The following is a 22,047-nucleotide window of genomic DNA, read 5'->3' as shown; positions in this document are numbered from 1 at the left end:
TGTAGTCTACCAGGTGGACTGTGTGTGTGTGTGTGTGTGTGTGTGTGTGTGTGTGTGTGTGTGTGTGTGTGTGTGTGTGTGTGTGTGTGTGTGTGAGTGTGTGTGTGTGTGTGTGTGTGTGTGCATGTGTGTGTGTGTGTCTGTGTGTGTGCTTCAAGCCAATGTCATGACCCTTTACACCACATAAAGCTGCAATAAACAAAACTCCATGGCACATATTGTATATTAATTGCCTTCTCATTGGTAGCTCAGTAGTGTTAAATGGAAAGATTGTGTGTGTGTTTGTTTGTGCGTTTGTGTGTTCATATACATGGTTGCACTGTAACACCCTGTTAACAATTTAAGAAAGTGTAGAGCAAAATATTTCTGCATTAACTTTAATTACCTTTCTATAATTGTTTAGTCGATTCTTTGACAAAGGATTGCTCTGCTGACAGAAGTCAAGGCTTCAGTCAGTAAGCTTTTATATTTGAGTCTTTCATTGAAAGTAAATTATTGGAACATCACTTGATTCAAGGGACTTCACTAAAGCTTTTTCCAAAACTATTGAGCATAAAAGTTTGAAGAGCTGATGAAGTAAAAAGCAAAACTTGTTTTCTCAGAGATGTCAAAGATCCCTCTGAGCAAAAAAAAAAAAAAAAAAACCTGAACAGACTACAGCTTTGTGCTGCTGCCCATTTTTCAGAAGTTCTTCATGGTTGAGAGTGGGTGTGTGGAATTCTTTTAATAATACACGTTGAACTTTGTTGATTGACCCTAGGCCACTCTTACAAATTCTTCAAACAACCGACCTTGAATAAGACGATCTATTCAGTCTCCAGACCTACATACTCTATATTCTGTCCAAATATCCCACATTTAACCGAACTGGAGCATGAAAACCAGCAGGTAGGAGGGAAACTGTGAGTTGATGTGTTTTTTTTTTTTCTATCTTGTTTGTCGAATAACTGCATCCATTTATTATGCAAGCGTGAACTCTGAGTGAGGTTTGTTAGATGCTGGAATACATCATAGCAGAGGGTCAGCTCTCCTGATGAATATCAAAAGAACCTTATGCACCACACCGGCCACCATCTGCCAGAAGCTGCGCCTGACTCACAAACCACGGCGCAAACAGCAGCCAGAAGCATCGGAGAAGGCTAATTTCATCAACATATTCAACAAACTGTGTTCCAAAAGCAAAGGTTACCAATCCATAGGAGGAAATCTGAATCTGTTCTGCTCGTCTCCCCCAGATTACCATCTCCCTTCATTAAGTAAATGTCAAATATTGACTGATTAAATAACAATGTACCAACGCTAAAGTCAAAGTTCTAAGTTTAGGCTATTGGGACTGCTTCACTTTGTTTTGCAAATGTTATCGTAAATATTTTAAGCTCCTGTTTCCCTGAAATTGTTTGTAGGTTAAATGCTCATTTAAGAGGAGATGGACTGATGCAGAATCAAATAAAAATCTATCAGTTAGAAAGTGAAGTGATATCCACAGAAAAAAAAACATGCAACAGACACATTTGACAATGCTTAATAGAGCTCCATTCAATAATCTCTAACTTTTTTTTCCCCAATCTAACAGCGTATAAGAAACAGTCACATTAGGTCACTATAGGATAATAAAGAAAAGCAAATGGCACAAATTTTCAAATGACACATCCTATTCTTGTCACAATAATACTAGTGATATAGTTATTATCTGGTAACCATGCACCACATTCTCTTGGTAGGAAAGACTTCAGATGAGGTTGTTGAAGTTTTTAAGCCAATCAATGTAACATCATAAGTTTTAAATTGTCCTTGCAATCACAACCATTAAGGTGCAAAAACATGCATCCCATACCAGCTGCAATAACTGCAAACCACAGCAGAAAGCAAATGAATGGTAGAAATTCACAAAAAAGAGAAAGAAATGAATAAATGAAATGACAGTTATAACCTACTGTGGAGTTGGACTCAGTTTCTTCCCTTTCTCTTGAACCCAACTGGAGCCACTGAGCCTCAGCCGCGAGCACACACTGTCCCTTTGTTCCATCTGACAAACACACAGACATTATTGGACTTGCTAAATATATTTATTGCACAGCATGCTGAATGTTTAAAACGACTTTTATTGTACAATCCATATACAATTGTGGCACCGCCTGAGTTTCACTCCATGTTCTTACATAGTCAACACTGCTGCTGCTGCTGCTGCTGGCGTAGACTGCGCTTTGTGACTCTGTTCTCTGCTGTCATTTTTCTACTCTGCTCTCTGCCACACTCGCAGTATGAAGGACACATTGGCTGAATAGCAAAATGTTGCACAAGGATAAGTTAATCTAACAGAGAGATGACTCTTTTTTTTGAAAAGCACTGATTAGAAAAAGTGACATTGACACATAGGTCTACAAGGGATAACTATTAGGTAAACTTGAGAAATGACAGATCGGGATGGCTGTAAGTTAAGACGTTAAGTAGCACTTGTTCATGTATTAACTCATTTTAATCCTTATGTAATCCGTCTTCACAGAGCTTTGTCAATACATCATTAGTGCAACATGCATTATTCCCTATAAAAGATGCCTGTGACTGATGCTCGTGCCATGGTGTCCTACGGGTTGTGATGCAAAACGATCAAACAAGTATGAAATAAAAGCAACAGAGTGGGACAAAGGAGGGAGGGAGAAGCCGTAAAAAGAGGGACAGATGTATAACCCCGATGAGACACAAGGACGTACAGAGTACATGATGTACACACACTCATGTGCTTGTGATCAACTTCATTCAAGTCTTTTCTCTCCTCTTAAAAAAAGAAAAGACATGAAAAAGAATAGAATTCATACAGGATGGATGTAGGCGGTAGCTAGGCAACAGGCACCAAGGCAGGGCAGTTTTCTCTTGTGCCCCGTAAGTCCACAAGCTTTATGAGTTTCCATATCCCCTCATGTGCCCTGTGGGCCTCCGTAAATGAAAGCTGCTGGAGACAGAAATAATCTTTATCTGCATGCAATGCTAAATTACTGTAGGTATGGTCCACAAATAAGATTTCAAATAAAAATATCTTACTAGCTTACCCGTATATTCCAAAATAAGGCTTTAATATCGGTTTTAAATGTATTATCGTTAGTCCCCATGTAAGTGCATTCAGCCTCCATGCTAACCGTAAACTTAAAACAGCAAAAAAAGAAGCACACTCAACAGCAAACACAGTTTCAGGTGCAGGACTGCAACAAGACTAAAAAGAGACAGAAAAGTCAGCACACTAAATGTCCTTTAAGTGTCCTGTATCTGGGTAAGAGCAGCAAAACAACAACTGACGTGTTTCAGCACTAGGCCTCCATCAGCGTACACTGAAGGCAGATAAAGGAAACTTAGGACATTTAGTGTACTTACTTTTCTGTCTCTTTTTAACTGTATACTGAGCATCATCAAACAGCAATATTAGGTTATGTTTCACAATCATAGATTGCACTTATACAGATAGTCATTGTCTTCAGAGGATGACTCTCAATGAACTTCTAAAATGTCAGCTATCACCCTGATTAAGATCAAACTTTCTTTCTTACTGAATGTTCCTACTTGTTGTGTAACTGTTCTGATTTTACAACAATTTTCTTTTTTATCACATTAAAAAAAGAGCTCAGTAACTTAACTTTAATTTACCCTCGAACAAAATATACACACCAACTAAAGTCTATTAGTTTCCACTGAAACTTTGTTAACTCAATGGAGCAAAGGCCTGGGGTTTATGGAGGCTGACAAAGATATGCTGAATTTCATTACAACAGAATGAGCCCTTTCCTTCAGATTTAAACCTTCATTTTACTGTTTGCTTACCTACCCTCCTTTCCTCACCTGTCCACCAGGAGGCGACTGTTCAACAAGCACTGAGAGAAACACAAAACAAGAGAGAAAAAAATGGAGACAACAAGAAAGAGAGCATGGTGAAGATGGAGAAAGATCTGCTTGTGTCCATGATTCCTTTAACCTTCATGTTTTTTCTATGTTCAGAACCACAGCTGCAGGCTCAGCAAGGACCCTGCACTGCTATCCCATCCCACCTATTGAAAGGCCTGTTCAGTGTACAGTTTATTACACATCAGAGACATAAGAGCATGGTGTGTGTGTGTGTGTGTGTGTGTGTGTGTGTGTGTGTGGGTGGGGGGGGGGATCATTGCAGGGGATCAGGGTGTTTGTTGACGGCAAGCTCGAGGACAATGTATCTGCGATGATGACAGGCTCCTGACAGTCTGCCTGATACACTGGTTATCTTTATGTTGGGTTCTTTATTTATCTCCACTGAGCATGGCTCGTAACTTTCTGACAGCTGTTCACATACAATAAAAGACAATGTAATATGTGCAGGTACAATGCATTACTGTTTAAGTGTAGAATAATACAAAGCACTCAGGCGTGCTTTTTCCTTCTTGACAGACAAAACCCCAACCACATGAGTCTGGTGCAGTTGTAAAAGTGTACCTGTTCCAGTTTGCTTAGCTACAAAGTAAAGGGAGGATGTGTGAAATGTGTGTGTGATGCTGGGTGTGTCTTTGAAGCCTCAGTTGTGCTTTTAATGTGCATTATCTACTCTGCAGGATGATGTTACACACTTGAAGAGGGACTGTCAGTGTGTTTTATACATGTTTTATTTTCAACCTTATTCTTACCTCTCACATAGAGAAGGGGGAAGTCTTGCCAAAATGAACCCAAACACCATTCTCTCATCATTTTTGACTCTTAAAAGTGATGTGATAGGCTACTCTGTTTTGATTTAATTCAGCAGAAAGCTGTCCAAAACAAAACTATCGTATTGCAACGTTTCAGTTTGAAACAGCTTACTTGTTTGCAAGCATTTCCACTGTTGATGCTGTACTCTATCAGCGCTTATAGAATCCTCTGGTCCAATCAGAATACTTGTAAAATAACTTTTTGGTAAACTTTAGATAATAGTCCTCGAATTATCATGAATTTCTTGCCTGAATTAAGCATAAACTAACCATGAATTAATGCATGTGTTAATGATGAAATATCAGTAATTCACATGTATTAACAGTATCTTCATGAATTACTGGATTACCTACAGTGTTTCAGTCATCATTAGTTATGAAGGATGTTCATGATTTTCATGATTTCTTCACAGGCAAGTCTTCATTTTAAAGGACAAGTCAAAAAAAAAAACCTGATCAATCTGCTGAATTCCAAGTGTGGGAGTTATGATCACTTCAGCATTACTTCTTCATGACTTCATGGTGTTTTCTGACCCTCAAATAAATCAGAGCAATGAGCTGTCTTTTACACTTTTCAATAACATACAGTCATTGGTGGAACAATATTTTATTTGAATCATGATGACTTCAGCATTACTTTTTCAACATCATGAACACCCCTTAATAACTTATGACTCATCATGATGAAACACCTTAGTTAGTGCACTAATTCATTTATTAAGATACAGGTGCATTACTGATATTTCATCATTAATTCATGCTTTAATTCATACTTTATTCACGCATGAATTCCATTATAATTCTTGGACCCTTCTCTAAAGCGTTACCAACTTTTCAGCAAGACATTTGTTTCTTGAAGTACTAAATGCCCTGCTTGTTTACCAGCTTGATGCTAACACAGTCTTTTCTGTGAAGATAGCATGCCGTGGGCTTTGAGAGCTTTTATGCTTAAACCAGCAGTTTGCTTTTGGCTGATCTCAAATTGTTTTTGGGGAAAGGGAGCATTTCAAGTCAAGCTGAGTATAGAGCTCTGAAAAGAAAAGGAGAATTGAGTGATAGTTTATGACTATGAGTAACCCTTATAACACAGCAGGACTGTTTCTACATTATCATTAGATGATTAGCAGAGAAAAAGGAAACAATACCTACAAAAATCTTTTTATTACTAGCAGATTAAAGATTTGTCATGATAAAACCAGGTCACAAAAAATTAGAGTTTAGCATGATTTATGAAGATAAAGATAAGATAAAGATAAACTTTATTTATCCCATTGGGGGACATTTTTTCATTACAACAGCCCCAAAAACAGGAATATAATTAGCAAAATGTAAAAAAAAGTAAAAAAAAAAACAAAAAAACATATTTACATCCATCAAATAAAGGGAGAGAAATAAGTATGTACACTTTCACTTGCGGAAAGATAGTTTTTATTAAAAAAAAAACACTGTACCCTGTGTTTTCATTTTTTTAAAATAATAACTTGAACAGCACAGACTTTCATAAAACAAAGTTTTTATCTGACTTGTTTTGTCAACAGTTTTATACTACAATGTCATGCTTTTGGGGGTTTTCAGAAGTTATTTCCCCCCTGCAATACCATGAGTTGCCACGGGGAAGAATTCGCAACAAGGCTGTATTTCTGATTTCTGTGAGCTGAGCTTTCACTATCATGTAGGAGGTTTCAGCAAAATACTGAGATTGAAAGTTTATGGTGAATGGATTTTTATGATGCTGTAGTATAAACTACTCAAACATTGATCAACTTGCATAAAGAAAGTTACTTCATCAGGAGTTAATGTAGAGCAAAACTGAACCTAAAGAGAGACAATATTGTATTCAACAGTTTTCCATTTCCAACACAGCTACTAATAAATTCAGTTGGCGTATCTCCTTGGTGTAGTGAGGCAACCAAGGAAAGTTGAAGCTATAAGTCCCCAATATCAGCGATGTATTTTGATATGTCATTAGCATATTGCTCCTTTACACTGCTACCAAGGGTAAGTAATTAGAACTGCTGTGAATCAGCTTTTACTTTTAAAATAACTGACATAGATCATTTGTGAAGTTTGATATTTTTGCCACCTTTAGAGCCAGACAACTATTTCTTTAAGAACAATTGGCCATTCAAAATTCTACAAAGATGTCTACAATGAAACAATGTAGTGTGTAAAGAAAATAATCACTAAGCCAAGGCTGGCTACATGGCCTTAAAAGAACCTGAGGACCCATAGGTCAAATCTGCACACGACTGTCTTTGAAGTTGTCATGAGGGCAGATTAATCACTTAAAGATCACGCTGGCAGGCACAGGGTCTGCCACTGGTACACTGAGAAGCAGCCGACAAGGCGGTGTAGAAGAACAGCTCTGGGTTTAATATGCAGACCAGGTTTTGTCTGTAGTGACAGGAAGGCATGAAGCATGAGGAAGCATTACATTTCATTCTGCCTGGGTTCTGTTCTCTATTCAATTCAAAGAGCTGCCGGGATAAAACAGAACATAGCGAGTGAATTAAAAGGATTGATAATTACACAGATAATAGCAGTAATATCAGCAGAAAACGGGCAGCACCATCACATTTAAAAACAATGAGTCGATTCTTTCTGTGCAGTCGATAACAGAACTCAGATGCACAGATCAAACGATGGTGGTGATGAAAAGAGCAGGTCTCCGAGGGCTGATAGAGAACCAAAAGGGACAGGACACAGAGATCAGAGAGAAGGACCAAATGAAGGCTAATTTGTCCTGATCATCCACACTGTAACTAAATAGCTTCAAAGAGTTGTAGCGTGAACTCAAGATCATTGGTCAGATTGTGTGATCATACACAGATCGTGTCAGTGCACCACAGGAGGGCGTTTACACTAATATGCATTCTTTTTCTGATCGGCTTACCTATGAAGACATTTTCATGTTAGTTAGAGGCTAACATAGTCCAGTTCATATACTTTCTATTGCTTTTGTTTCTATGAAGGCCACCTCGGCAGTCAGAGCTGTATTTGAAAAGAGCTAAGAAGACTAGTTGGTATGCACTCCGGCATACAAACCAAGGTTTTTGATGTTCATGAGGACCATTCAAAACTTAAATATAATGAATATGCTGAAGTGTGAATTGAATGATGAACTCCAAAGATAATATGCTATTAATTAATTAACCATTTCCCCCTCATTTCAGGCTTTATCTCCACATTAAACACCTAAAAAAAAATGAGCACATATTAATGCAGGTGTTGCTTCATGTCTGCTGCATAACTAGCAAACTAGCACATAATGTTTCATTACACACACACACACACACACACACACACACACACACACACACACACACACAAAGCAACTAAAACTCATTAATATGTGACCTGTCATCATCATATTGTCACGCTAATGTATGTATTGCACCGAGGAGTCTTCAATGCCATGTTTTGTAGCGCACACCACATGTGTTCAGCTGATAGGCTTTGAAAAGCCGCTCCTGTTCCGCTAACACTACTCTGTGCAGGTGCTTCCCTGATGGCTCATACCATTTTCCACCTTGACTAATATTATGCTTCACAGGGGTGAGATAACACTGGCTTGCCTCGAGAGAGAGAAAAAAGGAAACAAACAAAAACACACTGATTTCAGTGACTATGCCAAAAGTTACTGAGTTGCCATGGCAACAACACAGCACAGCAGTAGATCCCTTGTCAATCAAGCATCTCATTGAGAGACTGGTTTATTGATCTGAAAGAAAGGTCTCCGAGCATTTCAATGCTACAGAAGAATAAACAGAATGAAACAAGACCCAGATCCCTGAGGCTGTATTTATAGGAATAATGTTTTGAGCTGCAGGCAAGACCTCCGCTCAGTAGGAACATCATTTAAGCTGTAAATGAGAATGTCCACACTAAATACAAGTTATTACTCAGATTTCTACACATGCAACTGTAAAAATTACTTCTAACACCTACCCAAGTAATTTGAATGATTACCCAGTTTGACGTTACACGCTATATTACCTATCAGGGGCAATATCAGTGTCATGAAGCACAACACAAGATGTATTTTAACTCATTTAAAAAGAGGAAGTGGGCAGTTGTTGCAAGATTGTATGTTGATAAAGCTAAATCAATACGAACAAAACTATAGCCTGTAAAAGAAAGCCTTGGCCTTGATAACCTGGCTACACCTGTTATTTACAGGTTTGTCAGATGCTAGCTGATGGGTTGATTGCAATTTCAGAAATCTCGTATTGTTATTGTTCTAATATAATTTAGCCAGAAAGGATTACATCTACTAAACTTTATTATGCATGTTGCTGCTTTTGAATTTGCATTTGAGGTAAAGTTGTGCAGAAATGGGAAGCAGTGTTAGCGCCATAGATTTAATAAGGTTCATGAAGTTCATGAGGTTCAGTACTGTGTGTAGAATTCCCAGCTGTTGAAGCGCAGGTGCGGTAACCAGTGTATTGACAATGAGCGCTGTTTTAGTAGAAAAATTAGAAATAGAAATGATTATACAGCAATAAGAGCAGATAGAACACATTTGACTTCTTAATGGTGAACAATGGGGGAAGTTATAGTTCTGATCTCAAAGTTAAAGTTGATGTTCCTGCACCTGCATTTTTGTGATAAAATACTTTAAAAGTCAAAGTCAAAGTCAAAGTCAACTTTATTTTCAATTTCAAAATATGCCAGACATACAGTGGAATCGAAATTGCGTTTGTCTCCGTCCCGCGGTGCAATACAACCAAAATAAGGTAAAATAAGATAAGGTAAAATAGATAGAATAAAATGAGGTAAAAATAAGATAAATAATATTTACAGTAATAAATTCTAAATTGTGCAAAAGGTACAAAATGGTAAATAAAATAAATAAAATAAAATTTAAAGAAAAAGTAAACTTGAGAAAGATAAAAATGTGTACAATAGTATGGTGAATAAAAAGTCTTTGTATGAGGGGCCATGCAAGCCATATTGTATTTAACACACTTATATTCTCCTCTTACATACATACATTGTCCTGTCACATACAAACATTCTCCCTCACATATACACATACTCTTCCTTTCCCTAATATATATTCTTCCTTTTCATGTCTCACACATATATTTTTCTCCCACATGCATTTCTTCTTTTCAAACACATTCATTTTTGGTGGTTGTGGTTCAGTGGTGGAGTCGGTCATCTCTTAACCGGAAGGTGAGAGGTTCGATTCCCAGTTCCTGCAGTCCACTGGTTAAGGTGTCCTTGGGCAAGACACTAAACCCAGAATTGCAATTGAATTGAATGCAAACTGTTGTACACCGTACGTAGCAGCCTTTTCCATCAGTGTGTGAATGTGGTATGAATGGGTACAAGTGACATGTTTTGTAAAAAGGCCCTTTGAGTAGTCAGAAGACTATAAAAGAGCTGTGCAAGTCCTAGTCCATTTACCAATTACCATATGTGAAAGGGAGAATAATGTATGTATGAGAAAATGTATGTCAAAAGGGGAATGTATGTGCAAGCCAGCATTAATTATGGCTCACATCTTTGTTTTTTGCTTACAGGTTATTATGCTTACTTTATTCTTTCAGGTACACTGCCATGTGTCCAGGACTTTGTGTTACTCGTTTTTCTGTTGCTCTGAAGAAGAGAGAAACACTTAGCACCTCATTGTACAAAATGAGAATACACTCAAGGCTAAGAGTGCAGGAGGCTTGAAAGTGCAAAAAGAAGGAGTGTAAGAGAAAGAGGGAATCTTGATCATCTTAAAAACAAAAATATATCTGATCCAAAATCAGAGAATAAGTGCATGTGTGTGTGTGTGTGTGTGTGTGTGTGTGTGTGTGTGTGTGTGTGTGTGTGTGTGTGTGTGTGTGTGTGCGCGCGCGTGTGTGTGTGCGTGTGTGTGTGTGTGTGTGTGTGTTTCAAGTAGCCCTGATCATTTGGTGGTCTTATAATCAATGTGGCTTGAGTTGGCTTGAGAATTCAGTGGCTGATCCCTCTCTTTCTTCAGTAAACAATTAAGCCCTGCTTTGTCTTCTACTGTAAATCTATGGTTTAAGCAGGTTTTCAGTCAAATTCCACTGATTCCCTATTTTCCACCTCATTGTCCTGCTCTGTGAGTTACAGAAATCTGCTTTAGTGTAGCAACCTTTCACTCTATATTATGTCATGGCAACGTCCTTCATAGCACAGAGCATTTCATTACAAAAGGCAAAAAAAGAAAGAGTGTGAAAGCCAAAACAGCCTGTGAGTGAGGACTGTGGACATGTAATGCTGCTGGTGTATCACAGATATTTTCACCCCACAGCTTAATTTGAGAGCAACAGTCATTTGAGCAAGTACACCGGAAATGTAAATATGTTTTCCAGTAGAGTAGGAAGAAGTGTGATAGTTTATGAAAGTAGCAGTCTTAAAAAAAGATTAGGGTGTGGTGAATGGATGGGTGAACACATGTGGTGTGATTACAAATGTTACAGCTGGGTCAGAAATGCCTTACTGTTAGGTCACGCCCTCATGTACAGAGGCTATAGTCCTCCAAGCGAGTGGCCCTGGTTCTAGTCTGGCCTGTGGCTCCTGTACTACATGTCTCCCTTACTCTTCCCAATGTCCTACTCTATCCACTGTCCCATCCAAACAACGGCTAAAAAAGAAGCTAAAAAAACGTCCCTCTCCGTATTTCTTGTATTTTGTGGAGGAGTTTTGTGTTTGCCTACTAATGTGAAATCAGTCTGTCAAGTGGCTCTTTGGTTGTCCTCTTGTTCAGTGTGTTTTGGAGGGCGTGGCGTGTTAGTTGTGTTGTCCTCTATCGTATCGAGAGTTCCTCTCCTCTCTGTTACATATTTCATATTGGGGCTGTCAGCTGATGTTGTGGATAATTAGCTTTAAGACCATCTATCTGTGAGGTGGCTGATGACAGTATAAGGGAACCTGTGCACTACACTGTCACTGATCATTTAGATTCCATTAGAGCAGGTTGGCGTTTGTGTGAATTGAAACTGTATGTGAAGTTAGTGGGAAAAGACAGTCTTTGCCGCTTACTGGTCGGTAGAGGGCGTTTGATTTTTCTTTCAAGATGGCTGTTTATTCCACAGACTGTTTTGTGCCTCTGTGGAAGTGGATGCCTGCTGTTTTTCGTGCGGCCTAGCATTTTGTCCTGACAAGGGAATGATGTGCATAGGTATGAAGCCTATCCAACTAATCAAGGCCATGAGAGAGGTGGCGGTTCAAAGTGTTGTGAGACCATAAGCACACAACCACGATTGAAGACGAAGAAACTAATGGCTAAACTAACAGATGCTAACAGCTAAGGGGTGGTAGCTGCTCTAGCAGGCAGGCACTTCCTTGTCTGCACTTGTGGGTGTTGCAACCTCCCACAAGATTTGACAAGATGACAAGTCACGTCCATTACTGTGTTGGTTGTGTTGTACATATGTCAGATGCCACCAGGCCCCCTGCCTCTATATAAGGGCCAAGCTGGGACTCCGGGGACCTGAGAGCTACTTTGGACACTCAACATGGCAAATGGCAAAGGACAAGCTGAGTGAGGGGGCCCATGTAAAAGGATGTCCAAAGTCCTTGCCTTGCTCCTGACGCCAGTCCGGGTCCAGCCGCCCCGATCTGGTCGTATGTGTCACAGCTTGGGGGACACTAAGTGCAAGCCCCTGGATATCTTCTACCATGACCAAAGAGTATCATATTTCAGTTTGCTTGTTGCGCTACAATCTTAAGAGTCCCAACTGTCTTCACAGTGATGGATCTGCAATTCAAGACTGTTCTCCAGGCAGACATTTCCAATCTGCTGGAGAAGGGGGCCATCAGAGAAGTGCCACAAGCAGGCTGGTTTCAGGTATTTTCTCATCCCCAAGAAGGATGGGTATCTCCATCCCATTTTTGATGTATGGAGACTCAACAAACATTTCAGATGTTTGCCTTGCTAGATGTTGACTGTCCCGAGGGGACATCATTAATCAGGAGGATTTCCAGATTCCTATCTGGGAAGATCACTGCTGGTTTCTCTGATTTGTCATCAACGGCAGGACATACCAATTCAAGGTCCTGCCATTCGGAATCTTCCGGGCTTCCTGCACCTTTACCAGGTGCATGGAAGTGTTTCTGTCATTGCTGTGACTAAAGAATAAATAATCAGGACCAATGGCTCGTATGTGCATTTTCACCTATAGAACCTAGGCCTGCTTCTCAACTGGGACAAAGGCAGACAGGTGTGGTCTCTGAAGACACAGTTTCTGGGCCTGGTAGTGCATTCCCAGACTGTGCTACTCACATTGACTTTAGCTGGGACATGGTACCACTCTCTACCCCTCTAGCCAGGCCTTAGTGTCTGGTAGGGCTGGCTAGCCATGGTAGCATCTGGCTCCTTGGCTTCAGGCAGCAAAACACTTGCAATCAGTGAAATCTTTTCTGGCCTGGGGATGTGTATTTTGTACATTTGTTTTTATTCTGTTGACATCCACATTCTTGATTCTGTTGACTGCACACTTTTATGGGATATTTTGTATGGAGCGCTCTGGAAGTACACACAGCTCAGCTCATGTTATGGGTTGATGCTGCTCTATCCCCTCGTGGTGTGTCTTATATATAAAGTATATATATATATATTAAAACATTTCTGGTGAATGTGTGGCCACTTGGTTGGATGTAATTTTCCCCGGTCTCATTTAGTTCCAGCAGGACTTACACCTCCCCTACAGCAGCCACATCACCGTGTGGAATCAAAGTGCTGTATGTTGGGAGGTGTTGTTTGTATTGTTGTGAAAATCATCAGCAAGAAAAGGAAATGAGAAACCATCTGTCATTCTCAGCAACACTTGCACATCCTCCATCAGATCTGATGTGATTTTCCTGCTGTTTTGCTGTGACAGAATGTCACTCATTCCCCTGGTTATCATTAAGTCAAACGAGGATGCACAGAGGTTGTCAGATAGGGATGGAGATTAATCTACAATTTGTGTGGCTGGTCCTGCTGTGAAATGCCTCGAGTTAAAACATGTATTTTGTGCTGTTACTGCAGTCAGTTTCGAGACACATTTATTAATATCCTGGATTTTGTGCATGGCACTTGAATTTCAGGTTCTGACGAAGACCAAACGATATTTATTAATTTGACATCTTTCAAACACATTGGGTTTTTCTGCGATCAGGATGAAGGCCACGAGCTGAAACACGTCGGTCTAAATTGTTAATAAAGTTACTACAAGTGTTTCTGGAGGATTTTGACCTCTTCTAAGCCTTTCACGCTTCATACACCTTGTCAGTTGGTGAAGTTTGTGCCAGAAAATCCTCTTTTTCTGCGATTTGACAGGAAATCACAATCTGTAATGTGTTTGATCTTGTGATTAGTTTTTTTTACCAGTTTTTAGTCCCAGTCAATAGGCAAATGTACAACATGTGGTAGGCCACAGATGGGAGAATGGTTTGGTTGCAGTCAGGAAGGGTTAATGTGTAGACCACCAATTTCACATTCCTTGGGGCCCCATATTTATCATTAAATATCATTATATTTAGAATTTGTATGAGAAAATGACACGTTTAAAATAAAAGAGGTTTTGTATTTGTATTAATTTAAATATTTTAGTGTAAACAAATCTAAACATAATACCTTTAAGGTCTCAGAAATTTTATCTTTAAAATGAACATCATTCATGAATCTTTCGGCAATAAAATCATGCAGGGATGCACTGTTGGAAGTAAAAAATGCAGATCATGCAACGATTCTGTACTTGCTTTTAATCACTGTCAGTACGGAAAACCTGCACCTGCACAGGTATGGGGATGAGCACTTTTAAAGTCCCAACAGAAAGCCTAAAACTATATTTACTTTAATTTAGCTGGCTCCTCTGTCTTTGAAGTTACTTAAAATTGACCCATTTTCTCTACAGATAGCACAACTCAGCAACATTTTCCGTTATTTTCCCCAATGTTGCGCATCCCCTGATGTTCTCTGGCGCCCCCTCAAGGGAGGCGCACCTCAAACTTTGAAATGTCAGCCAGAAGAGTTGGGTATAGCAATGGTATGAGAAACCATGGGAGCGGGTAATTGCACCAAGTGAGTTAGTTAATTGAGAAGAGAAGGGGACCGAGCACTGACAGTTAAGGCACCCCTGTGGATAAGCTTTGCGGTTTGGACATGTTTCCCTTTCAAGATTCTCTAAAAGATTTCCCCGAGAGGTGGCATGGACCAGTGGAGGGCAGATCCTGAGAAACCAAGCTCAGAGAGTGGAGAGGAAGATTGAATGGTTTACATTGTCAAAGGCAGTTGACAGATCGAGCAGCAATAGAGCTGAGGACTGACTCAGTCTAACAGATTGTTCTTGAAATTCAGAGACTGAATTGATTAAAGACTTTGTGCTCAAGTATTTTAGAAAGGTATGTTAAAAGTTCACACATCTGAGTTCTTCAATGGATTTGGTCATTGTTGTTTTTTTTGAGTAGAAACTTGTTTGAATGTTGTCGTGAACACAACTGTTAACAGTGAGAAGTTGATGATTGTAGGCTTAAGTGGAGCATTAAGTATGAAAAATGTTCTTTGGGAGGTTTATGGCTCATGCAGACTGTAATATCTGTAATACACTGAATATCTTAAAGACTTCATCCTCAGAGGGGAGAATGAACAGTATTGTTATCTTATACAGTATTAGCGCCTTTACATTAGCACCTATGTACCTGGCAAGCAGGCATTTTCTTTGCTGCTTGGCATTATGCAGTTCATTACACACAGCATTTCAATCAGAATGGTTTGAAATGTTTGCAGGGATTTCAATATGTGTCCTTGTGCATGCATACAATACAAAATAATAAATACAATAAAACAAGGAAAGAGAATCCACTTGAAAAAAACGCTGCTGTAGAGATATTTGTTGTAAGGGTACTTTTGATCTTAAATAATTATAGATAAGAAAGTGTTTCCAACATTTAAACAGTATTATCATGGCCTGGGGCCTGGAGTCAGGGGTGGTATGTTCACTAAACATTTTGAAATAGCAACTTTTGTATAACTGGGCTCTTTTTAATTTAAAAAATCAATATACTTTTTCCACCGTGTTTTTAAAGAAAGAAAGAAAGACTCCCGTTTGGGGGTTTGAGCTCTTGTCAATGGGAATTCAATAGCAATAACATTAATCAGTTTGTTTTAAGCTCCAGCAGTTCAGAGACTGTGGACAACTGACCTTCCCTATAGGTGCCACACACACACACACACACACACACACACACACACACACACACACACACACAAACACACACACACACTGTGTTTACAGTGTTTGTTGTTTCTAAATTCACACCATGTGTAAATTAGGGCAAGAGCCACTCCAGTTAGCCAGTGTAGTACTGTTCTCCACCATGACTGACACATTTCGTGTACATCAGTGTCACTTCCTTCTGCAGCCTCTATGTGCCTCCTCTTCCCACTTAGTCACATGATCAAGTGCTTCCACCATCTGCTTCAGTCCATCTGTAAGAAAGCCTGGATCACGAGAGCCCATCTCATTCACATTAGGGGGGGAAATCTGCATACAATTACAACAATCCTATACACAACTTTGGGGCCTTTATATTCCCTATATCCCTCAAATTCTTTTATTTAAAAAAAAACAAAAAACACAATATATCTACATCTCCCCCAATCATGACATTCAGACCTGTGTAATGCACATATCAATACATGAAATGACCAAGAATACATAATCTTTACTCTGCCTTCACAACAATGGCAATACAAGTTTGTATCATTGTCTGATGATATGTTTCAGTTTAAAACCAACCCCAACCCTAACCTTAAAATGGTTTTTGGCCAAAATAAAAAAACAATTGTGGCCATTTAACAATGTTTACTCGTGTGTTGAAAAGCGCTTTCTTTCTCTTATAGGACACTTTGCATTGACATAGTTTCCATGGTTCTTGTTATTTAACCTGGGTAAAACAGATACAGACTGGATATGTTTGGTGTTGACTTGTGATTTTTATTGTCTGTGGTGCGGTGGAGTTTTTCCACATGGTTTCTTAAACATTTGACCTCTCGTCCAACTATATTTGATATTTTCTGGAAGTTTGGGGATCTGCACTTTTAAACTTGGATTCTAAGGCAAGCTAATCCTGTAGCACCATCTGTCAGGTGAACACTTTATCAGGTGGGTGCCTTCCTCCACTGCTGTTACAGTGAAGCAGGCCAATAGTAGGTTTAGGTGTCTCAAAAAGCACACACCATACAAACACACTATCAACATTAAGTACACCTGTTCATTGTGACTTAATTATAATATTGGTCATTTTTGTTTCACCTGAAATTGTAAGCATTTCTTAGGGTGTGATTTACTTGCAGGACAGTGGATTCTGAAAATATGATACTTTGGTCCTATTGGTATCAACACTCTCTGTTCCTTTTAAGTCTGTATATATTTGGTAACCATGGTTTTGCTTTGCGGCGTCTAGAGAGCATGCAACACAGCAGATTTCAGATTTTCAGTCTTTCAGCTGCAACTCAAACATACATGGCTTCCGCTACAGTGGAGTCAGGACTCTCCTTTGGGTCTATTTATAACAGGTTAGAATGAATTCTATGACTGATATGATGCTGATTGGTGGGTTTCTTGTTAATTTCAAGGGTTGTAATTTATCTGTGAATTATTCACATAATTCTGAATAAATTTCAATCAAATGAATCCTTGAAAACCCTGTTGGGGCAATGAAACTTTAAAATAAATTAAGTCATGAGCCAGGAATGGCAGGGAAACTGTCCAAGTGTTAATTAGGAGTCTTGAAGGCTGCATCTTCTGGCAGATTCTGATGTTTATTTGACACTTTGAGAGCCTGCAGCAACAGCCCGAGTTGGAAATTAAAGCATTAAGAGCACAGTTCTCTACTCACTAAATAGGAATTAGTGTTAACTGAAACAACCCCTTTTGTTTCATGACGTTGAATTCAGTTGTCATGAACTGCATAAAACTGCATGTTTTGGAAATCCAAGAGTCCTTATTTCAAGCCAGAGGCACCGATTGCTCTTGCTGGCTGCCTCAGATGTTGTAATCCTGATCTTGAATCCCCAAACTCTTTGAGTAAACTGGCGGTGCATGAGGCTACAAATCCATGGCAACAAGCTTTCTATGGGGCTTATACAAGCAGCACAGCCTCAGCCCAAACTGTTCACTCTCTGAACCTTTGGTCCATATTGCTCTTCATGGTTCTCTCCAGTGTCACTGTGAGTTAGAAATAGTCATCAGTCCTTTGAGTATTGGATCAAAATACCACATCAGGTCAGGGTTGTGACTTTCTCTGACAAGAAGATGCTGCTCTGCTCCCGATAACATTTTTAATGCCACAGATTTACCAACTTCTCCCATGTGGGCATAGAAAATCAGAGCAGAGGTTCCGGCTGTAAAAGACCAGTTTAATATGTGCATTTGATGCGTTTTAAAGCTGTGATAACTTATTTCTTGGAAAGTCTGGCCCAGGAAAGTTGGTAGAAAAGTTACATAATGAATGACATTCTCTGTTGTTTGTTCATTCCTAAGCATGCCGTTACAATAAGCAACATCAGACAACTGGTTGCCAACTGGTGTTGCAAATATTTCTGCTTTTTTGTTGTTATTGGTTTTTTTTGTAAGTATTTTCTTGTGTGATATGGGATCAAAGCTACAGCTTCTTAAGTGCAAAAAGACAATGAAAAATCAAAGACTCAATAGCTTCCCGAATTTTTTAAACTTTAATTTGTAACCTTGAAACACTACAATACTTGAATAAAAAAGGTTATGCATACACGGAACAATTGTATAAATGTTGTTATGGAATGTCAACTCACACTGCATGGGTGAGTTGTTTACATCGCACAAGCAGAGCGCATTAATATGCTCACACTGTATGTGTCAATAAAGTCAATAAAGTTTCCTTTAAAAACTCCCACTGTTGAAGTCAGTGAAGAAGGAAGTTGAATTTGTTATTTTGCCAGAGAGGGCAAAGATGTTTTCTATAATGCTTTCAAAGCAGAAATGTGCTGCCCTGGTGATCGGTGGCCTCCTGTGTGCTGAAACCTGAAAAGAAAAGAGATGCTGGCGTGTCACCACATTGCTTTCAAATGCTGAGCAATCAGGTAAAAAAGCGCAGGAGTTGTGGCTCTGCTTTCACCGTCCAAAATTCTGATGCATGCCAGAAATTCATCCAACCAATCAGGAGCAGCTGATCCTGATCTGGCCATGATTGTACAACATGCCCCCCCCCCCCCCCCCCCCCCCCCCGTAAACTGCATGGCAGACGACACATGTTGGAGCTCAGATTCGGACCGGTTCCAAATCAGTCATGTGGCTCAAAACACTGTTCAGAAACTGAGTGTATTCCTGGAAGACCTGATTCTAGAAAAAAAAAACAATTTAGGGTGCATCTGAGATTAAAGACGGTGCAGCTACAGTGACTGGCAACAACAATGAAAAATAGCATAATTATGATTCCCTCATGTGGTCACCAGTGAACAGACAGGTCACGAGCACCTGTAATGCTCATTACAGATCATGGATGGAATAAACACGATCTCAGTCCCTGTTGTTATTTGAAAGTCTTGATTACTTATTGTGAAATAAACACAAACAAACATTGTTAGTTTTGTCCATTCAATTAAGCATGCAGAAATTTAAAGTGAAGGTGCAATGCAACATTTTGCACCCTTGTAGAACCGGGCCTAACCTACAAAAAACATTGTTTCTTTTGTGATGGGGGCTGTTTGAGCGTTCTGTTTATGAACTATCGGCTTGACAGAACTTGTTTGGGGGGAGAGAAAATGATGAGAAGTAGCAAGCTAGTTTACAAAATATATTCCTTACAGTGTCAAATCAATAATGAAATTCAAAAAAACCCTAACTAGCCTTATGAGAATAATAAATTGAGCTGTTTAACCACAAGTCTTTAACTAAATGAGCATTGTAGTTAATGAGACTCTCAGGGGACTCAAACATAGAATAGTTTAAAATATATTTTCTATGAACTATACCTACAGTTAAGTATACAATTAAAGGGGACATATTAGGAAAAATCCACTTAAAGAGCCCATATTGTGCCCTTTTTGGGGTTTGTATATTTAATCTATGTACCTACTTTTGTACGTTCACAATAGCTAAAGTCTGAAAAAAGTGTCTGTTTTCATGTACTGCTCCTCCTCGCTCCCTCTACGCTCTGAGTCCATCAGCTACTCTCTGCTGAGCCCCCACTGTTAGACCCCACATGGGCCAAGTCTGCTCTGATTGGTCTGCCAATCCGCTCTGTCGTTATTGGTCAGTTGCTCAGCACGTGTCTCTGAAATTTCATCATGAGCTGCTGGGCTTGCCACAACGAGCCAATGGGCTTAGATCAGTGATCTCACACTGACAATGACGTCGGACTGACACATTTTTATCGAGGGGGGCTAGAACCGAGCGTTACATGCAGCTAATGCTACAGCTAACAGGAGGAGGTAGGAGAAGCCGCGTTTCCGCGGACTTTGAATTTTTGCACATAGATGTGCCTAAACATGCACAGGACACTTGGAAAACACACTAAAGAGCATATAAAACCAGAAAAAGTATAATATGGGACCTTTAAAAGTGTTTTTGAACATATATTTAGGTAACCTGAGTGTCTACTGACCCACAAAATATGAAATAAACCCATCCAGTCCTTTGTTTGTGGTCTGCATAAGTCTTACAACACGGAGAAAAATACTCCATTTCAAATTTGCTCAACTTGTGATGTCAAAAGCTGGATTCTGGTAAAAAAAAATACCCTCCCCTCCCATGATATCTCCACCCATGGACTCCACCCCCAGCCTAGAACAAAACTTTTGTGTAGGTCTGCCATTTTTAGTCTTGCTACAGATGATTGATGCCTACTGGGAAAACTCAGTGGAAAGGGGGGCTGATTGCATTTAAAGAGACACACACACCAAAACGGAGCGTTCTGAGAGAGCTGGTTTATACAGGGTCACAAACCTCCTCTGGCATTTGATTCATGTTATATTTTGACCAAAGCACAGCACAGATGTTTCATTTAGACCACAGGAGACTGTTTGGAAAGTTGGAAAGGGTATAATATGTCCTCTTTAAAATCTGATTTATAAAGAAAATAAAAGTCCATCCCCTTAGCTTCTTTATTGCACTAAGCCAATAGCCCTGAGTCTACTCAGGTTCTGATCAAAGACAAGATTTCGGTGTCGGGGCCTGATACTGTTGAGCCGTGAGGCAGCTGTTGGTTTATGATTTAGTATTTTCCTGGAATATTCTGCACTGTGGCTTTCTAATGAGCTCAGCAGAGTGTTGGCGCTAACAACGAGTAACCACAGCTATTGCTCATTCTCACCGCTGCAACACACAGCAAGTTAGGCCAATTAGAGAAAGTGTTTTCTGTGTAGATTTTTTTTTTTCTCCTACTGCCTCTCTGGGAAAAATAGAAATAGATGAGCCTTTGTGCACACTTACACACAAAAAGCATGCTAATTTAAAAATACTTTAATTGGTTTGGTATTTATTGTGTGTTTTTATGTATGTGCAAGACTGCTAGTGTGCACATATTATAGCTGTAAGAGTGATGGAAATGTCTTTGTACACGTTCCTTCAGCTCTTCCTCTTGGCATCTTAAATTACCAATCCACGTCTCTGCCTCTCACTTGACATTTAGACCAACAGACCGGAGAATGTCCTTTTGTTATTGAAGGACTGCTAGGATTTGATAAAATAAGAACTCATCAGTAATAACTCTTCCACTTCATGACACAAAAACAAACTTATACAAACACGCAACTCATATGAATCCTCCTCAGAGCACTAAACCTCAGGGTGCAGCTCTTTGAAGGATAAGCTGGGCAGCAACAACTACAACTTCTAAAACTGGGCATCATATTGGGGAGGAAGCTGCCCCCACTGGACTTTGAATCCACTGGATTGGACTGTAGCCTTTTTTATTATTATTATGTAAGAATAATGACGCTCTCTTTGAATTTCCCTGAATGAATAAAAAGTAAAAGAAATGTACCATTTTTCAGTGAAAGTGCGCCTTTGGGCTCTGAAGCCTTTTTTCTGTAATTGCTAGTTGTTTCATTCCCTTTCTGGGTAATAGGCACTGAGGAAATGAACACAGGTCCTTCTCGAGTGAGACTGGAGCAGGAAGTCACTCAGGCAGCGATAATCCTACACTGGCATGAATGAAGAAACACACACTCACTCTCAGTTTGGGCACACACAGATAATCAGAGCTCAGTACGTCCCCAGACAGGAATGATCATCATTTTCATTTCCTGTCCCTTCTGGGTTCTTAACCCTCCAACAATGAAAAGGCCATATTCAAGATAACGAGTTGCCTCGTATCAAACATTTTCCACTTGTGTGTACGTTCTGCTTTTCACATGGCG

This window comes from Labrus bergylta, chromosome 13 (genome assembly GCF_963930695.1).
Source record: "Labrus bergylta chromosome 13, fLabBer1.1, whole genome shotgun sequence".
NCBI classification, from domain to species: domain Eukaryota; kingdom Metazoa; phylum Chordata; class Actinopteri; order Labriformes; family Labridae; genus Labrus; species Labrus bergylta.
The sequence above is the reverse complement of the archived record's forward strand: the minus strand, read 5'-3'. Positions refer to the sequence as shown.